At 37.0% G+C, this 7,852-nt stretch overlaps 1 long non-coding RNA gene across 1 annotated transcript in view; it reads left to right on the top strand.

Moving 5' to 3' along the window:
• Window positions 1-337: 337 nt before the first annotated feature.
• The window catches only part of LOC107673115 (uncharacterized), a 15,845-nt gene continuing 8,330 nt past the window's right edge, over window positions 338-7,852 (top strand). The window contains exon 1 of the long non-coding RNA XR_001632375.1: window positions 338-590. This is a non-coding gene — a long non-coding RNA (uncharacterized LOC107673115). The remainder of the gene's footprint in view (window positions 591-7,852) is intronic.

Here is a 7,852-nt window from a genome sequence, read left to right as displayed (position 1 = left end):
TCACAATGCATATTTAAAATGATTTTTTAAGTGTTTTTTAAATGATTTGGTTAAGCAGCATATAATTTTCTGAATGGGTGATCTACAATGTTTTTAAAACTTCTAAATCATACTAATGAATAATACAAAATATTGATAATAATATATAGCAATAGCAAAGAACATGTTGCATTGCCAGGTCTGTATTGTCTGGAATACGTTTTGTTCCAGCACACCTGCCTATGATTTTCAAGACTTTGATTAGCTGCTTCAGGTGTGTTTGATTAGAGTTGGACCTAAACTCTGCAGGAAGGTAGATCTCAGGAACAAGCCTGGTTTAAACAATTCAAGTCCTTAATCGAAAAGGTCTGTGGAATGTTTGGATAATGAACTCTTGAAAAGGGTGTAATTGCTGTCAGGTGTTTTCAGTCAGTTCAGGTGTGGCACCCCACCATAAACAAAACTGCACAATATTAATTACCTGCTGTTCAAAAGAAATACGGGCTTATGAAAAATATTTCAAAGGAGCTGAGAAGACATTTTGGATTGAAAGATTTGGGCCTTCATCAGTCTGCTGTTGTATATCTCACCAGAAGCAAATACTTTGAAAGGTCAGTGAGTGGGTATGCCTTAAAATCCTAAAACAAGTCACATAAATACTAACAACTAAGGATGTGTAGTAGTGTTTTGATTTTGTTGCTACCTGAGTTAGCCAAGCCCTAACACTAAAATTACTGTATATGTAAACCCAAACCGTTCTGAATTGATGAAACTATCCCACAACTTCTCAGCAGATTTGCTTACCATTTATAGGAAGTTTCCAGTCACTCATACAAAAGGTTGATTGTTGAAACCATTTGAGCAACAAAGATGGCACTGTAACATATTGTGGGTTTTCATGTCTGTGGTTCCTTGAATTATATGGTTTGACTTATTTCTAATCAGATGAAGATAAAGCTTTTATAAGAAAATCAGAAAAAAGAAAAGTAGAAATCCACAATTTCAGAGAGTTAATGAGCGTACATATATTTGAATGTTTTTGAAAGTCTCTTAGCTCATAAAGGCAAAATGAGTGTGTGCACATCCACTGCTTTCCGGATTTTTTCCATTGCGCCAATCATTTGCTGTCTCTTATCAATTGCTAATTCGCTTACTCATGGACATTATTTAGTTAACAAGTCACAATACTGAAATTAAGACATTCCATGCAAACCACAGTTTAGCACAGACAGGACTGCATCTTATTTTTTTGTAAACCGTAACCAGAAATCTATTATACAAGCTGAAGTAAAAGTCAGGCCTCCTAAAATCAAAACTAAAGGAACAATTATCTGGCCATTTCTAGAGGCATTAATAGACACTCAAATGTCTTGATGGGGAAAGCCAGTGAACCAGTACACTTTCAGCTCAAACCGTAAGCCAAAAGGTGTTGCTGTAAAAGCTTGAGGTAATGACAGACTGGCTTGACGTTTACATCAATGTCTTTTTAAACGTCCCATAATTCACCCCCACTAACTTTTATATTCAGTATTTCCATGTCATATGTTTGTTACCTATGAGTCAGGAGGGCAGAGTCGGTGAGCTATTTGAATAAAGTGTTTGGATACCACTATGAAAGCATTTATTTAATTTGGCTCAAACTGAGGTAAAATTACCCCCCCCCCGATGTCAGACCCATTGTGCTCGCAAACTCTATTAATTCTGTTGCTATGAAACCCAGAAGAATCTAACGAAGCGTCTGAAAAGAGATTTATACTGTGAAAAGAAAGTTACTAAAAGGCCCGTATTGTAAACATGTCACAGTTTGGTTTGACTTTAAAAAGACCAGTGTGAATACGGTGATCATATAGAAATAATGCATCAAGGGAGTTTTTCTTAATAAATAATGGCCACTGTGCGGGCTCCTTATTACTCCGGGCTTTGTTTTGTCCCTCATATATGCTTATAAAAGCTGTGTCCAATGGGCAGAAAAGTTTCTGTTTCAGAACCGTGTAGCGCTCTGACGACAAGGCAGCACACTATCCTCAAACAGCTCTTCTCTTTCTCTTCTGTGGGCTAGTTTGAGAGAGGACAAGTGGGTTTTTCTTATCCCCTTCCTCCCTTGGCCTTCTTAGTCTTTTCAATGTCACACAAAAGCTGTGATAATCAAGGCCCAATTTCCCTCTCTTTCTCAATGAGTTTGGTCTGAATTTATTACGATGCCAGAGACTTACTCTTTGATGTCATTAAATCCATGAGGGAGTTCATTTTCTCTCAAAGCACTTTATCAAAGCACTTCAGATGCGTCCTCAAGCTTTCTCGCGCAGAAACGCTCTACCAGAGGGCTATTCACCACAGATGCAGTGTGTACTTCCTACGAGCCCTTTAAGAATGAGCTGCTGTAATGCTCAGTCACTTTATAACCTAGAGAAGCAGCAAAGGGTCAAAGGTCAGATCTCATTCTCTCAATCTCTCTCTCTTTTCCCCCTACTTTTTCTAAGGCTGAGTTCACTCTGCACGATTTTAGCCCCGATTTTCACTCGCCCACAGGTTTTGCGAAATCGCCTGAAATCGGAGGCAAATCGGTGCTCATTCACGCAGTGTGAATTATCAAAGATGCGATCTGAGAGAATGTATCCGTCGGCTGTGTGAAATGAGTTCTGACTGAAAAATACATTGGCGATGACCTACAGCCAATGAGAGAGCTTATGAGAGGAGTTATAGACCACAATATCAGCAAGCATGGCTTCGGTTCCGAGAAAGGCTCCTTCTCTGTCTATTTGGACCCGAGAAATGGAGGACAGTTTAGTCGACCATTTGTATTTTAATAACATTTCCAGTCTCGCGCGAGAACTCTTATCTCACGTGTGATCTTGCGTTATTTCCTTGTCACTTCTTGTGTGCATTTGGTTGTAAAATGTAGTTTGCGGACCAGACAGCGTTGTCGGCGATTCTTCCTATTGTAAAGTCATGCAGTGTGTAACCTCCTGTCGCCGATCCATTGTGCAATGAGAACACAGCAGTAACTGAATGCTACCCCAGATACTTGTGCAGTGTGATCTGATGACTTTGAAAATCGTGCAGTGTGAATTCGGCATAAGTTACAAAAATCCCTTTGCTGTTTAAGGCTTTTTGGTTGAATTTGCTACAATTCTAGTGAAAGCATTTGTTCTTTACTGGATTAATAAAAATTGTTTAAATAATATAAGAACTGTCTGAATATGCACATTTTATTAGTATGCTAAAAATATTACAAATAAGACCACACACACACACACACATATATATATATACATATATATTAAGAACAAAACTTTTTTTCCCAGTTTTTATTAAGTGATCATTTTATTGAGCATGGAGTAAACACCGTGTAATTTCTCTTCAGGTCTGAGTTTAAGTAGGAAAAAAAAGTTTTCTACAAAGCTCTGAATTATGATACCTAACCTGCAAGGAGTTTCCACATGTAGAAATAAGGCCCAAGCTAGGGTCATCTTACAGTTCGTTATTCAAATGCAGCAGTGAATTAATCGATATCAACTTTAAAAATTTGCGTTGGTATCTACGGCATGTCATTTGCAATCATTTTACCTCTGAAGGCAGAGAAAGATTAACTGCAACTTATTATGAATATTCATTTATCTGGTTAATTTATTCAGATTTATTCTGCAGCGTTCCTACGAGCAGGACACAATGAGAGGCAGATTTGAATCGCTATCTTGTCACAATGTCATTTCATATTTGAAAAGAGCAAGAGATGGTCATTTAACTCACAAATAAAGTGCCAACTAATTAAATCAGACAAGGACAATGAGTTGTGATACTTAAACTCGGATAAAACGGAGAGACTATACGAACATCTCAGAAAGGTCTCTGATAAGACTGAATGGTCAATTCAGCACTACTAAATGAGGTCTCCTTAGGTTATCTTGGATGAATTACTTTACTCTGCTGACACAAACAATACAGAACTGCCAAATCGCTCATATGCGCCATTGTCTGCGGTGGAGCGTGACTTGAAACAGGGCAGCGGTCGCTTTTTTTGAGCACTTCAGTGAAACAGACGACTGAAATCTGCAAAGTTTGTGTTGCAAGGCCAAGGCACTGAGAGTTTTCTTTGCGTGTATTTAAATTCCTACTTAAAACAAATTTGTGTCCTCCCATGTGGCATGGCTTCTAAGACCCAGCAGATGAGATGCATCTGTACGCTAAATAAGGCTCCTTGAGGGCGCGATGAATCTCTGCATGGAGCAAAAACAGAGTGGCTTACATCCAAACGCTAACTCAAGACAGTTATGCAGTATTCCCCTTTTCTTTTTCACACACTACACTAAATAGTACGCTACAAATAAAGAGCCGGCTTAACATCAACACTCTTATTGAAATCAAATAAGTTACTGTTCTGCGCGGGGTACTGACTTATTTTTCCAGTGAGGATTCTGCAGTACAAACAAGAAATGCTCGAAAAAAAGTTTGAACACAAAAGTAAAGCTATGATGAAAAATATTGTGCTTTAAGGCCTCCACATACCCCACAGCCATAGAATGTCATCACTTCGTACTGCACGTGACTGCTGTTGTTGACACGGTTTCCTTTTCTCATGAGACGTCCGTTCGGTTGGTTTAAATGCAGTAAGCCAGCTGTTGACTAATGGTGATTCAAGCAATGTATATTCTCGGTAATAACAGTGCTGGGGAGCCAGTGAAACTTGGCCAATTTAAGCTGCCTTTGAGCGATTTCTGTCTCATACAGTTTCACAAATTGCACCTGCCAATCCCCCAAAATCCAATGCACAAAATGGGCTTTATAAAATGATTGAAATGGGATTCATGAGAATAACATAGATGTAAAAAATATACATTTCTATCGTCACCATTGATAAAAATCACTCATTTTGATCAAATATCAGTTTGTGTGATTTGAGAACTTTCTGCTTTGGCATACTTCCTTTCACTTTTTGAACAGCTCAATGGGGTTTCACTACAGGCTATAATGGCCCATGGGGATATTCTGTCACATTAAAATTATATTGTTATGGTGAACAAAAATCTGCCAAAATCTCCATGATGTCCCTCAAGTTTTTATTTGAGCCACTTCTCTTTTCTCTGCTGGAAACCCCGTGATCAGAGGAAACCCAGACACATCGATCCAAACTGAAAACAAAATGTTTATTGTAAGGCTCTGTATTGAAAATAGGGGTTTACATGGTGGAGTGTTGTCTATAAAAGTCATAAAAACAAAGGAGGGATGTGGCTCCCAGAGCGCTTGGACATTAGTGCAGGAAATGGAACAAGGTCAGAAAATTAAAAGTGCAATTTTCCGGTTCTCATTTTCTTAATTCATTGCAGCTTAAGCTGTTCTCTGCTAAGGCTGGTCGGAAGGAAGGAAGGGGTTTTGGCTTCGGCCAGTGGTCTCTTAGCAATAAAACAAATCCGTTCAAACCAGCATGCTGGTGTCCTTGTGGCATCCTCCCTTTCTTTTTTTTTTTTGAAGAATGAAGGCTTCAAGTTGTAGATGAACACACAATGAACCATGTTAGTTTAGAGCTGCTACTGCTGAGAAAGTGACAATAAATAGCAAGTCTGCTGTTATAATGAAACTCAAAGGATGAATCTGACATTGAGGTTCTTATTTACTTATAGGTTTCTGAACTTCACTGAATTGACTGTTGACCTATGCCATACTTGTATATGCGCTGTGAAGAAAAAAAAGAGAGATTTGTGTAGATATTATTCAGAGCTAACATTAAAATCAGACATGTATTTACATATTAAATGTGCAAATTTAGAATCAAAATAATACTTTTTTTTTTTCTTTTTTTTTTTTTTCTTTTTCATAGTTGTTTAATGACATTTAAAACTAATTACATTTTCAATGATCAGTTTTTGTTTATTAAGAATTACAGAACATGATCAATACTGGAAAATCCAGCCAATTTTAATCACAGAATGAACTTGATTTCTTCATTTTCCTAAACCATATGCAACCAATATAATTTAAACAATGCAATAAAATACATTTACTGTAAACCTATAAAGGCAAACCAAAATGAAAGACAGTGGTCAGTTATATAAGAATTAGAAAAAGAAAAATGGATTTTCTGACGTTTTAAATATTTCTGTAAAAAACAGATGTGTGAATCGGAGAAAGACACCGAAAGAGCTACTGTATTATTTCTATGAAAAGTGTGCATTTCTGTGAAACATTCCTGCATTTGGACATAGCCTCCAACCATTGCTTCAGTAGCATAATTTCACATCAGATGAAGTGTACGTTGTTCTCAATTATACACATCTTTTAAGTATTTGGAAACATCATAAAATGAGTGTTATTTTTGCAAGAACAGTATCATTCACTGAAAGTGAGTTTTTATAACCCTCTAAGAATTTAGACCATGCTTTCCCGGGAAAGCTATAAAAACACTTCCGTGTCAAACATCAAAGCTACCTCAGTCAGAGCATGAAATACAAAATTTTCTAAATTTTATGAAATCGTATCTTACCTTGCATAATGGCAAACTTTTTCTCATTGTGTAACCCTGGCAAATTGGTATTGTTAAAGAATAGGCCTATTCTTTGAATTATTCACTTAAAGTAACCTATGTAGCTTTCATAATATATATTACTTGCAGCATGTGTGATAGAAAACAGTCCTAAACTGCAGTAGGCTAATACTTTCTAAAGACGTTACATAACCAACTCTCATCTGGATGCACACTTCTACAACAATATATGCTACAGAACTTAACATACAAATATAATTTTATCACGGATTTTATTTTTTAATACATATTGTGTTAAACTAATTTCCAGTTAATTTGTAGCTCAAACATCTTTGTTTAACTTTAAATCTTATATTTCTTGTCATTTTCTCCAGTCGATTATTATTGCTTTAGTGACTTTTTCAGGCCCCGCGAGTAGGTGGCAGTAAGACTGTCCTAGTCATTTATTGAACCGATTCATTCAAACGCCGATTTCCTCGAACAAAACGAGTCACTGAATCGTTAATTTAATCGATTAAACGGGTCATGTGATGCTTTTTTAAAGATCATTATTTTGTGTATTTGGTGTAACAGAATATGTTGACATGCTTTAATGTTCAAAAAACACATTATTTTTAAAATACTGTACATTATTGTAGGTCCTCTATGCCGCGCCTATCTCAAACACTTCGTTTTCTACAAAGTCCCTCCTTCCGACAAGCGCAGTCTGCTCTGATTGGCCAGCTGACCCAGTGCATTGTGATTGGCCGAACACCGCAAGCACTCGTCGGAAATGTAACGCCCCTTACCATAATCGCGTGCACAATCAGCTTGTAACACTCCAAAGAGAAAGGAAAACTTGAAATCGCATCATATGACCCCTTTAATTCAAAATTCTGATTGATTCAATCGGTTGTCTTTGTGAGGGAGTCATTGACTCATTCATTAAACAGATTAATTCAAGAACTCTGCTTACTCCGGAATGAAACCAGTGGCTTTGTAAATGAGTCACTGAATCATTCATGAAACCATTCGTTCAGATTCTTTGAGAGAACAAATATAAGCGACTGAGTCATCCAACAGTTTTTTTTTTTTTTTTTTTTTTTTTTTTTTTCAAAAATAACTCCACATTTTATGTTTTAGAGTAAAAAAAAAACTCGTTTAACCTTTGTAATCTCCTCAGATGACAATGTAGATGCCTGAAAAATGTTGTTGTTGTTGTTGTGATCATAAACTGTATGGATGTGATTACACGCAATACATGGAGCGTTTCCCTCACCATTGTAACCCACTGCTTTTGCAAGCTTCCGTGAAAACGTTTCAGCTTTTATTTTCCTTTTTCGCCCTGAAGAAGATATCACAGGTTCATCAAGTTCGTCGAAATTATCCATCCTCGATCACTTTTAGTCAGCTTTG

This window comes from Sinocyclocheilus anshuiensis, unplaced genomic scaffold (assembly GCF_001515605.1).
Source record: "Sinocyclocheilus anshuiensis isolate Anshui unplaced genomic scaffold, SAMN03320099.WGS_v1.1 scaffold496, whole genome shotgun sequence".
NCBI classification, from domain to species: Eukaryota; Metazoa; Chordata; class Actinopteri; order Cypriniformes; family Cyprinidae; genus Sinocyclocheilus; species Sinocyclocheilus anshuiensis.
The sequence above is the reverse complement of the archived record's forward strand: the minus strand, read 5'-3'. Positions and strand labels throughout refer to the sequence as shown.